The sequence below is a fragment of the Zingiber officinale genome, chromosome 6A (genome assembly GCF_018446385.1).
Source record: "Zingiber officinale cultivar Zhangliang chromosome 6A, Zo_v1.1, whole genome shotgun sequence".
Taxonomy (NCBI): domain Eukaryota; kingdom Viridiplantae; phylum Streptophyta; class Magnoliopsida; order Zingiberales; family Zingiberaceae; genus Zingiber; species Zingiber officinale.
Genome location: NC_055997.1, coordinates 101,413,089 through 101,428,997, shown reverse-complemented (window position 1 = coordinate 101,428,997; position 15,909 = coordinate 101,413,089). Strand labels below are relative to the sequence as shown.

The window sequence follows — 15,909 nt, the reverse complement described above, 5'->3', positions numbered from 1 at the left end:
TATCTGTGTAGAAGTTTTGTTTAAGTTTTTAAAGGGCTATTCACCCCCCTCTAGCCATCTAAGATCCCAACAGTAACAACCCTTAAAGAAGTGACTAACCCTAACTCCTTGACTAACCTCATTCAGACTGAAACCTCAACTCAAGTCCAAAAACTTGAGGAAGAGAACTCTAGTCTGAAAAATCAAGTTAAGGAACTAAAGGATACGTTGGAATGGTTCACTTTGGGTTCCTAGAATCTTGATCTGATTCTTGGAAAATAGAGAGCCGTCTACAACTGATCCGGACTTGGATTTAAGGCTAAACAGAAATACAAGTCTTGTTTATCCCTTTTAAATAGAGCAAATAGAAAAACAGTCGAAGCATAGGTCCCCAAGTCAAACTTGGTTAATCAAGTTGGACTTGGACAATATTGGGTCCCCAAGAATCAAGTCCACTACCTTGATAGACCTTATCGAGGCTATGATCCAGGGGGAGCCAATAGAAAGACTATTTTTATTAATAAATAGATTTGTTTGATGATTGCCTTTACTGCTTTTTATACATGCTTAAATTAGGCTAGTAAGAACCTAGGCGTAATTTACACTTGACTAGTTAGACCTAGGAGTTTCAAAAAGAAAATTAAATATCTAATTTCTTTGAAAAGCTTTGTCTAGAAGTGGTGGATGATTTCATACCCAAGAAGGCCTAGTGTCTTGCCACAGCCTATAAGCCAATTTTTGAAATGAATATGTAATTGACTAATTGAAAAACCTGAGTCTAACTCAAATGTAAATTAATCCTTAGATGATAACATAAATCAAAGATAAAATTAACCATCTCACAAAAACCTATAAGGTTCCCTGATTAATAACTTAGAAAAGGGTGAGATGGACTTAGGTAAAATTTAGACCTAACTAATCAAGTAATTAACCTAATTAATTTATCTAATTAATAATCAAATCAATTAATTAAACTAATCAATTTATAAATCTACCTAATTAATATTTAACCTAATCAATTAATTAATCTAATTAATTTAATTAATTAATAACCAAATCAATTAATTAAACTAATCAATTTATAAATCTACCTAATTAATATTTAACCTAATCAATTAATTAATCTAATTAATTTAATTAATTAATAACCAAATCAATTAATTAAACTAATCAATTTATAAATCTACCTAATTAATATTTAACCAAATCAACTAATCAAACTAATCAATTAAGTATTTAATTAATGAAAATCTAATCAATTACTAAATTAATCTAATAAATAATTAATTAACTAAATAAATCTAACTAATTCAATTTAATAAATTCTCAATTAACCCAAATTAATCTATCCCATCATTAACTGGTTTAATTCCAAATTAATTTAACTTAATCAAATCAACACTCAACTCAATTAAATCTAAAATTAAACTTAAAACTTTAAATTTAACTTAACTAATTTAATTCCAAATTTAACTTAATTCAAACACAAAATCATCTCCCAATCATTCATAGGAATACCATATTTGATAATCTAGACTGGGTGAGATGGAACATTAAGGGATTAATTTCAATCAAACTATCTTTTGATCCGTCAAATTGAACCAAATCAAATACTTTATGTGTAAGAGCATAAAGATTTGGATCAATGGATATTAGATAGTGGATGCTCCAGACACATGACTGGAGACAGATTAAAATTTACTAAGCTGAAATTCAAGAACCTAGGATCAGTTGTATTTGGCAACGACGAAACACTTATGGTAATCAGAACAGGTAATATTCAACTGAGTTTCGATTTCTATATTCGAAAAGTTTTATTGGTTAATCAACTGAATTTTAACTTACTTAGGATTAGTTAATTATGTGAATCAGGGTATTCAGTCACATTTTTAAAAACTGATTGCTTAATTAAAAATGTTGAAAACCCTAAATTACACTTAAGGGAATTAGGAAAAAGAACATCTATACAATTGACCTACCAACCTCCTCACTAAAGTGTCTATTGACACAATAAGAGAAAACTACATTGTGGCATAGAAGACTGGGTCACACTCATACCAGACTCATTTCAAGGATGAGTCAAAATGACTTAATTAGAGGTCTGCCCAAATTAAAATTTATAGAAAATACAATCTGTAATGCTTGCCAACAGGATAAACAAACCAAATCAACCCACAAGTTAACCAACTTAAATAGAACCAATTCAATACTTGAGCTCCTATATTTAGACCTATTTGACTCATATGGAGCCAAGTCATTAAGCAAGAACCAATATTCCTTAGTCATAATTGATGATTACTCAAGATTTACTTGGGTAAAATTTTTAAAAACTAAAAATGAAACCTACAAAATCTTTAAAACCTTTTGCAAGTTAGTAGAAAGTAAAAAGGATACTAAAATTAAAAGAATTAGAAGTGAGGAGAATTTGAAAACCATAAATTTACTGAATTTTGTGAAATTAATGGATACAAATATGAGTACTCATGCCCTAGAACCCCCCAACAAAATGGTCTAGTAGAACGTAAAAATAGAATCCTACAAGAAGCCGCTAGAACCATGTTAAATGAATATAACTTAAATAATCAATTTTAGGCTAAGGCAATTAATATAGTCTGTTACATTCAAAATAGAATTTTAATTAATAAATTTCATAATAAAACTCCTTATGCAATATATTATAATAAAATACCCAACCTAAATTATCTCAAGGTGTTTGGATGTAAAGTCTACATTCTAAACAATAAAAACTACCTAGGAAAATTCACATCAAAATCAACTCGGATCTTTTTAGGGTATTCCACAACTAGTAGGACCTATAAAGTCTATAACAAAGAACCCCTAAAAGTTTAAGAAACCACTACTGTAATTTTTGATGAAGATAATAACTCAATAAATGAAAATGTTAATCAAAATATAAAAATATTAATTCAAGAAACATACAAGATGATGATGATGTTCAAATTAAACCTAGTGAATCACAAGAACAAATTATTGACCCTAATATAAGACCATCAAGAATAAGTACCAATCACCCATCTGACCATATTTTGGGTGACCCGACCCTAGGAGTTCGAACTAGATCATCTTATAGAAACCTAAGTCAGATAGTCCTTATCTCTAAAATTGAACCCAAAACTATAGACGAAGCCCTACTAGACCCAGACTGGATATTAGCAATACAAGAAGAGTTAGCCCAATTTGAAAGAAACCGGGTCTGGGAACTAGCACCTAAACCCATAAACAAAACCATAGTTGACACTAAATGGGTATTTAGAAATAAATTGGATGATAAGGGCGAAATAGTAAGAAATAAAGTTAGACTTATAGTAAAAGGATTCAGCCAAATAGAAGGGTTAGACTATGATGAGACTTATGCTCTCGTAGCCAGACTTGAATCTATTAGGATGCTGCTAGCCTATGCAGCACATAAAGGATTCAAGTTATACCAAATGGATGTAAAATCCATATTTTTAAATGATTTCATCAAAGAAGAAGTGTATGTAAGTCAACCCTTAGGATTTGAGGACTTGGATCATCCAAACCATGTCTTTAGGTTAATGAAAGCCCTATATGGACTAAAACAAGCACTTAGGGCTTGGTATGAACGCCTATCGACTTATCTAATATCTAAGAGGTTTAAACAAAGTCAAATAGATCAAACCCTATTTGTAAAAATCCTAGAAAGAGATATATTTATAGTCCAAATTTACGTAGATGATATAATTTTTGGTTCAACTAATACTAAATTTTTAAAAGAATTTACCAAATTAATGGAAAGTGGATTTGAATTGAGCTTAGTTGGGGAACTCAGCTTCTTTTTAGGCTTACAAATTAAACAAACCAAAGATGGAATTTATATTTTTCAAACAAAATATGCTAAGGAATTGATTAGAAAATTTGGCATGGAAAATTCTAAAAATATAAATACTCCAATGGCAACCAATGTTAAAATTGATTCTGATCTAGAAGGAAAACCAGTAGACTTAAAATACTATCGAAATGCGATAGAAAGTCTACTTTATCTAACTGCAAGTTGACCTGATATTTTGATTGCAGTAGGTATGTGTGCAAAATACCAATCTTGTGCTAAGAAGTCACATCTAACAAATGTTAAAAGAATACTTAGATATATTAAGGGAACCCTAAATATAGGACTCTGGTACCCTAGGTCTTGCACCTTTGACCTAATAGGCTATTCTAACTCAAACTATGCTGGGTGTAAACTAGATAGAAAAAGCACAAGTGGTAGCTATTAATTTCTAGGTCAGTGGCTAGTAAGTTGGTCAAACAGAAAGCAACACTATGTTACTTTATCCACTACTAAAGCTGAGTACATAGCCCTAGGGGAATGTGCATCTCAACTATTATGGATGATGCACACCTTAAAAGACTATCAATTAGAATATAAAAATACAAAAATTTCAATTGATAATATAAGTTCAATTAACTTAACCAAGAATCTAATTCACCACTCAAGGACTAAACACATAGAAGTGAAACATCACTTTGTAAGGGATCATGTAGTTAAGGGTGACATTGTACTCAATTATGTTAAGTTCAAGTCAAACCTAGCTGATATTTTCACAAAACCCTTACCTGAACTTGAGTTCAGTGCACTTAGAAGACAAATAGGGATGTGTTTAGTAGAATAGAGTTTACTTTCAAAATTTTCTTCTTTACTAACTATTTTAAAGTTTTTTTTTGTTTTAAAATTCTAGGAAAAATATTTTTGAAATTCCAAGTTTGTTAGTATTTCAAAATTTGGACTTAGCCTAGATATCTACCCCCTAGAAAGCATGTACTCCTAGGTTTCAGCCAGAGCATCTCATAAGCACACTAGGATTACCTTGCTTGTATATGAAAGACACTTAGAATGGTGTGAAATGCATATGGTACTGCCTGGACTTCAGAATGCTTATGTTTGTGCATCAACATAACTCTGAGCATTAAATATCAAATTCATATTAAATCAAATTAAGTTGCCTATGCTTAGTCAAGCTAACTGGAACACCTACTTAATTTGACTAACCAAGTGAAAGCTGCTACTTCATGGTAAACAACTAGTAACTAAAGGTTAGATATTTGTTTAAAAGTAGATATTTTATTACTCATGCTTGGACTCTAGGACTATAAAATTTTTGTTACAAAAATTGACTGACATTAATCAAGGGGGAGTAAAAGAAAGATTTTTCAAATTAAGCCAAGTCCATGTTTTTAAAAGTATTTTTTCAAATAGAAATTTTTTTTAGACTTTACTTAAAATTATTTTTAAAACTTGGCCATTTTTAAACTTGGTGTTAAAATGAAATTATTTTTCATGTTTAAAACAAATTATTATTCAACTTAGTGTTTATTCAAAATTAAAATTATTTTTGAGCTTAATGTTGAATTAATATTGAATTTTTGAATCAAAATTATTATTAAGCTTAATGTTGAATTAAAATTAGTTTTAAGCATAGTGTTTATCAAGAGTTTTTTTTTACTTAACTAAGCTAACGCTTTTATCAGAACTTTTATTTAAAATGAGTACTTTTAAAGTTAAGTGTTTAATCAACTTCTTTTTTATCCTTTAAAGCTAATGTCACGCCCCAGAGGAGTCCCTGTCCGAAGAAATTTCGGCAGCACCTCCCCTGTACCGGTGACAATCTGAAGCATTTCTACAGACATAATATACCTCAGCCACATGCGGCTGGAAACATAACAATAAAAGAAAACAAACACCACGCAGTTAATATCAAATTCAGCCTCTGGTTGACACAACCACGCAGTTAAAAGTAAAGCAGCCCACTCGGCTGTACCAAAACCAAAACACAACAAAAACTGACAGAAGCTAAATACAACCAAACACAAAACTGCTAGCCGGCTAGGCTTACACAACCAACAACATAACACCCAGAAACAAAACCAGAACACAATTCGAAATACAGAAATTTCATATACCAAGATAAACAACAGAAAGGCAGCGATATGTCTCTGATGTGACGCGGGGACCAGCAGACAGGATGCTCCAAGCGACACCATAAATAACCTGGTACCTGAAAAGATAGTGTCCACGGGGGTGAGTTCAACAACTCAGCGAATACCAATAGACATGCCTAGTAAGATATATCTAACAGCAATAAACATGGAATACAGCTTCCGAATAATAGATAGGAAAGATGAAAAACTGAAAAATAACTGAGGAAGCTGTACTCACCAGGAACTCCTATCCTGATCTAAAGGGTCGTCAAACCGAAAGTATCAATAATCCTGTATGCAGGTCAAAAGTATGCATCCAACCAAAATGCAGCAACCAAATGCAGCAAACACAATCATAAGAATATAAATGCATCAATGCATATGATGCTAATGATGCGTCCTGGTCACCCCTGACGTCAGTCAGTCATCTCACACATAAATGGTGAGACCGAGTGGGTAGGGCTGTGACAACCGTGCACTCTGTCGTCACTACTCCTGATGAGTGACCGAGTGGACGGGATGCTGTCGGAGTACTCCTGTCCTGTGACCCCAAATCATAAATGGGGGAGCTCAATGCTCTCATCTCCCGGTACACGATGACGGGGAGGACATCTCTGCCGGCTACCACGCTGAGTCACCTGACCAACGGAGCCAAACAGAGTCCACCGTCTGCCGGCTACTACGCTGCTACACTAAATGCCAGCGGAGCCAAACAAAGCGGAACTGTCTGCCGGCTACCACGCTGAGTTCTCAGACCAACGGAGCCAAACAGCAGAACCGCCACACACCTGCCTGATATACCACTAAACCATGAGTGGGGGTGTGTGCAGTACATGTAACTGGCGATGGGCTCAACCATAGTGGAGCCGACAATCGCACAACATGCAATCATGATGTATGTCACTATGCATAGCAAAAACTGATCAACATAACCATATCCATATATACAAAAATGGGTACTGTAAAAGCGATGGTCACATACCAAAATCTAGAGTACACAGGTCAGATAGAATATCAAAATATATGTCCCGAACATAACAAGTATGGTATATCCTGATCAGCATAGAAAAATCCATATATATAATATGGGTACCACAGTATCAGTAGGTCAAATCCACGGATCTAGGGCATACAGGTCCTCTATGGTATAGCAACCTAGATCCTAAACATATCTCCTTCCATAACATATGTACCAACAATATGCACATATCAAGAATCAAGGTCTAGGTACACGAATCATATATGATATACAAATAGAGGTACACAAGCCAGTCATGGCATAAAACCTAAGTATCAGATAATCTCAATACACGTGACTGAAACCAAAAGTCCAGAACCTAGTCCTAACCTTAGTAAAACATGGTATGTTACTTATTCTAGAAACTAAGATACTTATGGTAATACAGTACTCATGGCAATAAATCACATTATATAAGCACGGATACGTCACAGGCGATAAACCTAACATGCTATGGATATCAAACAGTGACATACCAAAGATAAACATGTTCATTGCTTGTAGTTATAAAATACTATGCATATCCAAAGACAATATCATAAAAGATAAGTCAAGAGGTACCCGCCTTCCGATGTAGATCGAGCTAATCAACCTCTATGTCGAAGTGCTCGTCCTGAATCCGAATCCTGTAATAAATCATATGGTTTAGCTAAGTTTTATTGTAAACCAAAATAGCTAAACCTAATTCTTCATTTACCCGGAACCCTAATTATTCCATCATTCGATATGATCTATATTAGTATCCGATTCAAGTCCAAATTCCCAGTACCAAGACTTAGATCAGAACATAATTTAGGTACTCAATGCTTACCCTATCCTCAAGTTTATCCAAAAATCTCCCACCATACTGCAGCCACCCTATCAATAAGCACTTCTTGATCAATTTGACAAGAATTCAAAATGCTAAAATACTATGAATCAGATCTAGGCCCCATATAGAGATCAAATGAATACCATCGTCAGAAATCAAATGGGAAACAGAACAGAGGCACAAATGCTCACCATGTTCTACTTATACTCGCATCCAAATCCTTGTCGATCTCCCTGCACGAACAATGTCAGGAGAAGAGGCACAAGCAAGACAGTGATCGGGTGATGTAGCAGAGTCCGGTAATAGGAGTTGCGACATACAGAGACGTGACAGAAGATCAAGTCTAGGCTCGGGAAAAGGAAACCTACAACCAGCCAGCACCTCTGTCAGCCTCCGATCAGGTCCACCGTCAGAGGAGGAAGGGAGTCTTCGGCGTCGGTGATTGTGAACCCAAACTAGGGCACGGAAGTCGGCTGTGATGGTCGGCTCTGGCAGCACAGAGGGAAGAAGGGTTCGGCCGGCGGAAGCTCGCGGCGTCGCGTCGGCCAGAGGAGAGAAAGAGGGCGTCGGGAGGCGCTAGGGCACAGGCGATGTGCTGGCTTCCTGTGGCCGGTGATCGGCGCACGGCTCGGCACGGATGAGGGGGAGAGGAGATCGGCTCTAGGAGGAAGAATGAGAAGAGAAGAATTGGTGCACCGGCGCCGGTAGGGCAAAGATCGGCGTCGCAAGGGCTCGGGAGGAAACCGTCGGCACGGGTAAGAGCACGGTGTCGGGGAGAAAGAAAAAGAAATAGGAAAAGAAAAAGGAAATTAAGAAAATATACATTTCCTCGCTTAAATAGGTAGCCTAAATAGGCTTTTCGCGGCCTCGTTTTTATCCCCGTTAACTCGTCCGTACGAGCTCCGAAAAATTCCCGAAAAATTTCCAAAAATTTCGGAAAATTCCCTTATTAATATTCGCCTATTTTCGGTATTTTACATTCTCCCCCACTAATAAAAATTTGGTCCCCAAATTTCGTTTATCTACCATCAGCAAGTACTAACAACAGATAAAGCATAAATGTTAAACGATAAATAAAAATCACATACCTCATGTGAAAAGGTGGGGATACCGAGCTCGGATAGTATCCTCGAGTTCCCAAGTAGCCTCCTCATCCGAGTGATGCTGCCATCCGACTTTAACCAGCCAGATAGTCTTGTTCCGCAACTAACGCTCTTTCCGATCGAAAATCCGCACCGGAACCTCCTCATATGTAATGTCAGGTTGAACTAGAACTGGGATATCCGCCAGCACATGTGTCGGGTCGGGCACGTATCTCCGCAGCATAGATACGTGGAATACATCGTGTACGTCTGACAGGGACGGTGGTAGTGCTAACCAGTAAGCTACCGCTCCGATCCTCTCCAAGATCTCGGAAGGGCCAATGTACCGCGGAGCTAGCTTACCTCTGAGGCCAAATCTCTTCACCCCTTTCGTGGGTGAAACTCGCAAAAATACATGATCGCCAACAGAAAACTCTAGTGGTCTGCGTCTCCGATCAGCATAACTCTTCTGGCGATCCTGTGCCTCTCACATTCTCCGTCTGATAATACGGACCAACTCTTCGTTCTGTTGAGCTCTATGAGGTCCCAACAACTGGGCCTCCCCAACCTCATCCCAGAGGGTGGGTGTCCCACAAAACCTACCACCGGCTGCAGACTCTGACAGAAACGAGTCGTGAACCGGGGGTCTCTATCCAAAATAATACTCAAAGGAACACCATGTAATCCGATGATCTCTCGGCAATGCAGATCTGCCAATCGATCTAGAGAATCAATCTTCCGGATCGCTAAAGAGTGTGCAGATTTGGTTAATCGATTAACGACTACCCAAATCGCGTCATGCCCTCGTCGTGTCCTCGGCAAACCCACCACAAAGTCCATGGTAATAAGTTCCCATTTCCACTCAGAAATAGGAATTTGCTGAATTAAACCGGCAGGCCTCTGGTGCTCATACTTCACCTGCTGACAAACAAGACATCTAGCTACAAATTCCGCGATGTCTTTCTTCGTACCGTTCCGCCAATAGGAACGCCTCAAATCTTGATGCATGCGGGTCCCGCCTGGGTGGACCACAAATCGAAAGCGATGAGCCTCCTGAAGTAGCTTCTGTAAGACCGGATGAGACTGAGGTACTCATAATCTACCTCGGAAGTATATAATACCCTCCTCGTCTCGTGTGAACTCGGTCTGCTGCCCAGAAGCTATCGGCTGCCTATAAATTGCAAATGTTGTTCACCAACCGGCCCTATCGGATCCTCACCCTGATCGACGACTGAGCAATCATGGTAACAAGAATACCCTGCTCTGTCGGTCCCTGCTCCTCAAGGCCCAATTCGGAGAATCCCTGAATCAAGTCCGTAACCACAACTTGATGGCAAGCCAAAGTCCCTCTAGACTTCCGGCTAAGTGCATCGGTAACCATATTAGCTTTCCTCGGGTGATAGCTAATGGTACAAATCGTAATCCTTCAGGAACTTCATCCATCTCCTCTGTCGAAGATTAAGTTCCTGCTGAGTGAACAGATATTTGAGACTCTCATGGTCAGTGAGAATCTCAATGTAATAATATCATATAGGTAATGCCGCCAAATCTTCAGGGCAAAAATAATAGCGACTAGCTCCAGATCATGTACAGGGTAGTTCTTCTCATGCTTCTTCAACCGACGAGAAGCATAGGAGACTACTCTATTGTGCTGTATCAGAACAGCGCTCAAACCCTGAATAGATGCGTCGGTGTAGAGGACATATCCGTCCTCTCCAGAAAGTAAAACCAAAACTGAAGTCGATACTAATCTCCGCTTCAACTCTTGGAAGCTGGTCTCGTAGTCCTCGGATCACATGAACTGCACGCCTTTCCTGGTCAGGCGTGTCAGTGACATAGCTAACCGTGAGAAACCCTCAACGTATCTCCGGAAATATCGAGCCAAACAAAGGAAGTTGCGAGCCTCTTCTATAGACTCCGTTTACTCCCAACGGTAACAACCTCGATCTCCTGTGGAACCACAGTATACTCCTACTGGTCATCATGTGTCTCAAACATCTCACAGAAGACACCCAAAACACGCACTACTGATCGTTGCATATAGATGTTCTTGTCGAGACAATCTCTAGATCTATGCAAAGATGGTGCACGTGACTCACCTCGGATCAGAAATAGATCACCACAACGTCAGCAAAGACAATGGAAACCAATCCAAACATCCTAGGGATACCCAAATCATCGAGTCCATGATAACATCTAGGGCACCGCAAGCACTAATGGTAAAACCAAGACACATAATGTCCGTATCACAGACATTCCTAACAATAAGATCCCCAACAATAAACAGATCTAATCACCAACGATATATAATCACCAAGAATAGCTCCTCCAGTGTGAGAACAACGCTCCATCACACGAAATACCACAAATGTGGGAGCAACGCTCTACCACAAGAAATACTCCATATGTGGGAGCAACGCTCCACCACAAATAATCCGAAAATGTATCTGCAATAGATATGGGAGCAATGCTCTGCTATAAGCAATCCGCAATAGGTGGGAGTAATGCTCCACCACAGACAATCCATAACATGTGTGGGAGCAACGCTCCACCACCAACAATACATAAGTGTCCAAGGCACCTAACTATCTAGCTAGAGACTGCACGAGATCTCTCTACCACAGATCACTGTGGTTAGCCTAGGGTATCACAATCCAGTAATCAAATCAAATTCATAGTCCACTATATCATCATCCTAGTGGGTCGGTCACCCACTAATAGGAGAATTAGTTGACAGGATAATATAACTAATGTCATAATATAGACATTTAACATTCTACATTCCACATAAGTAGACTCATCATGATGCTACCAACCATACACCTAACACACGTGCACACACAACATAGGTATGATCAACATAATCCTCTAATTAGTGCACACCCAACATACTCACAATATAGGTGTAAATCACCGTGATATCTCCAACAATACATAACGAACCCGTGTGCATATATCATCGTAGGTAAAATCAACCATACCCCCAAACAACACTCACATGACAAATATACACATATGCCAAGAGTATAATCAACATATACTTCCAATGAGGCATACTAAAACCCAGGTGCATTCACAAATCACACATAATCAACAAGATACCTCAGATACCACACCAAACACATATGTACATATCACAACACCGATGTAGTCGACAAGATACTTCCAACATAACATTCACACTCATGTGCACATACCACGACACAGATTTATATCAATACGATACCTCCAATATGTCAATCAGCACGTACAGCTAACTAAATAGCTATAATCCACAAGAAACCTACAATAACCATATCATGATGGGAATACCCACTCTATCCACAAATGAACTATCCATCATAGAACTCCTTCAACTCATAACAATCATATATACACTTCATAGATATGCATAATCTGTTAGTTAGAGCCCTAGAGCCAATCATTTGATGATTGTATGAACTCATGTATATCATATTTTTGTATATTAATAAAGGCATTGGTTTTTGGTTATTATGCTTATTTGTATTAGTGTCAGATAAAATAAGTATAGTAACGTCCTTGAGTAGAACGTTCATACCTATATCAATCGATTAGTTGAATCGATAGTGAGATGATATAGGGAACACTACTCTAAATCATTCCTAGTCGAGTATTAACATTCAGGGACAATGTTAATACAATAAGACTAGCATGTAGGTCAGCTTGATGACTTGATCTCACAAGTCATGGATATAGAGATATCAAGCTGACACATGGGTATGCATTAGAGAATGTATACTGAATGACCCGCCATGAGAAAGTATCATGGATCGTTATATGAGTGTCATATACTTTCTCATGTGGCTATTAGTATGACTATTAGTCCTTAGACCTGAAGTCACCATGGATCCCTACATAAGGAGTTATGTACTTTGGTTTCGTCAAACGTCACCCGTAACTGGGTGGACTATAAAGGCGATTCATGGGTATATAACAAATTATGCAGAGGGATGTGAGTGATGTAGATGGGATCTATCCCTCCTATATGACGGGAGAGATATCGATATTCTTGATAGAGTGAGACCACGAAGTGTATGGCCATACCCAAATGAGTCAATATGAGATATTGAGCTCATTTGATTGAGTGAGTCTACTCGGAGTTCAAGATTTAGATTGGTCAGAGGATGACACGGTCTATGCCTCACATTGATCAATCTAGATGTCTAGGATAGAAGGACACTTGTCACATATTGTGAGGAGTCACAATTAGTAGTCACAAGGTGATGTTGGATCTCAACATTTCTTGTAACTTGGGTAGCAATGATGTATTGCTAGATGCCGCTCATTGCTTATATTTTAAAGGAGTTTATAACATTGCCAACGTTACAAGAACCTATTGGGTCACACACAAAGAACATGTGCATGGAGATTAGGTTCATATGATGAACCAATAGGATTATATTCATATGATGAATCAAAGATTGGATTCAAATTAGACTTATTGAGTTAGACTCAATTAGATTCAATTGTTGAATGAGTCTAATTAAATTTGATTCATGAGTCAATTTATATTAATGAATTGAGATTCATTAAATTAAAATTGACTTGAATCAAAGCTTGGATTTAACTCAACAAGGAAGAGCATTGGTCAAGTTTGACTTGACCAAATAGAGGTTGACACATCAAGTTTTGACTTGATGAATTGCCACATCATGAGGATGACTCATCCTACATGGCATGCCACATCATCCCCTTATATAATGGTGTGCCACCTCATGGAGGTTACACACCATTAATCCTCTTAATGTGGCTGGCCACATTAATGTGGGGGTTACACATGTGGTGGCCGGCCACACTAAGTGAGGAGAGGGTTTCATTTGGTGTGAATTGAATGGTGTTCAATGCTTCTTCTTCCTTGGGTGCTTCTCCCTCTCTCTTGGCTGCTAATGGTCATGGCTTCATGGTGGAGAAGAAGTGAGAGTTGATTCCAAGCAACTAGGTGGTGTGAAGGTCACAAAAGGAGAGTACCAAGAAGAGTGTGTGAGTTCTTTTTCCCTTCTCTCCTTTCTCACCTTTTAGATCCAATCCGAGAGCCCTAGAAAGTGCTAGCACACTTGTGGGTTCTCCTCTCCATCTTTGAGTGGTAGAAGACCACTCCTTGTTCGTGTGGATACCGCTAGAGGACCGTTCGCTTGACGGTCTCGAGATCCGGCTACCTTTAGACGTTGCGGGATTGCGAAGGGCACGCATCAAGGGTAAATGTTTTTCCCTCGTAGATCTAAGAGTCGATCGTGTTTTAAACTCGTACTCGTATTTTTCGAAAGTTTTACCTTGCACGAGATCCGTGGCTTGGGTGATTCGGGGTTTCCGCGACGTGAAAAGTGATTTTCGCGGCCCGAAAAACCCAATATAATCAGCATATTTAATCCAATCTACCACATAAACCCTATGTCATCTTCTAAGTTATCCAATTAGGTACATATAGTCTACAATTATAGTACCCATGGAATAGAATACATCGATCCTCTATCGACTGACCAAACCGACAATAGTATATGGCTAATTCAGTCTTTTCCACATCAGTACGTGTCATGTACCTAAATATACTCTAGATACCTAACTAAGCACAAATAATCAAAAGATTCGAACCTCTAAAAATAGAATATGACAATCCTCTACTGATCAACCAACAACACTAAATCATTCATCTTTCAATTGATCAAGATTACATTAATCCTCTTCAAGCAACTATGGTAAATCAAACTTCTAATGATCAATCTAACAAGAGTAGATCAATTATCTACTAATAAAATTAATTAAGATAAAATGATATACTACTAGCTAAGTCAAAAGGAATATGTAGACACTATCCACTACACAGCTAATAATAACAGATGCTGGTATGTGCCTCGATCTTCTAATCAACTCATCATAACAGAAGTAAATATAAAATCACCAAAGCCTATAATCCTTAATCTCTATTAAGGTCAATCAAGATCAGTGGCTAACTCATCACATGTAACATACGCTACAACAACCAGACAGGTACTAATAAAGTATGCTAATACAGGTGATAAACTGTAATAGTCAACAGGGTATATACTAACAGAAAGGTAGAATAATAGTATATACTAACATACCTCCTATATCTTGGAGATGTCCTGTCGCTGCCAGGTCCCAAAATCCGAAAAGTCACATCGAGAAGACCAAATCACAAAATCCGAAACACAGGGAAATAAGACTCGTAAGCCGATCTCTGATACCAAATAAATTGATATCAGATAAATCTCGAAAATCCAAAACACATAGCAAGTATCGTAACCTGGCTCTGATACCACTAAATTGTCACGCCCCAGAGGAGTCCCTGTCAGAAGAAATTTCGGCAGCGCCTCCCCTGTACCGGTGACAATCTGAAGCATTTCTACAGACATAATATACCTCAGCCACATGCGGCTGGAATCATAACAATAAAAGAAAACAAACACCACGCAGTTAATATCAAATTCAGCCTCTGGCTGACACAACCACGCAGTTAAAAGTAAAGCAGCCCACTCGGCTGTACCAAAACCAAAACACAACAAAAACTGACAGAAGCTAAATACAACCAAACACAAAACTGCTAGCTGGCTAGGCTTACACAACCAACAACATAACACCCGGAAACAAAACCAGAACACAAATCAAACCGATAAGTCTTCTGATGTGACGCGGGGACCAGCAGACAGGATGCTCCAAGCGACACCATAAATAACCTGGTACCTGAAAAGATAGTGTCCACGGGGGTGAGTTCAACAACTCAGCGAATACCAATAGACATGCCTAGTAAGATATATCTAACAGCAATAAACATGGAATACAGCTTCCGAATAATAGATAGGAAAGATGAAAAACTGAAAAATAACTGAGGAAGCTGTACTCACCAGGAACTCCTATCCTGATCTAAAGGGTCGTCAAACCGAAAGTGTCAATAATCCTGTATGCAGGTCAAAAGTATGCATCCAACCAAAATACAGCAACCAAATGCAGCAGACACAATCATAAGAATATAAATGCATCAATGCATATGATGCTAATGATGCGTCCTGGTCACCCCTGACGTC

General features: G+C 38.1%; 1 long non-coding RNA gene across 1 annotated transcript; it reads right to left on the bottom strand.

Annotated features, from left to right (window-relative positions):
- Positions 1-7,520: 7,520 nt before the first annotated feature.
- On the bottom strand, positions 7,521-8,527 carry LOC121994246. The gene is made up of 4 exons (XR_006115656.1): positions 8,087-8,527; positions 7,958-7,999; positions 7,767-7,813; positions 7,521-7,581 (listed from the first exon to the last, which is right to left on the bottom strand). It is a non-coding gene; the product is annotated as an uncharacterized LOC121994246 (long non-coding RNA).
- Positions 8,528-15,909: the final 7,382 nt, after the last annotated feature.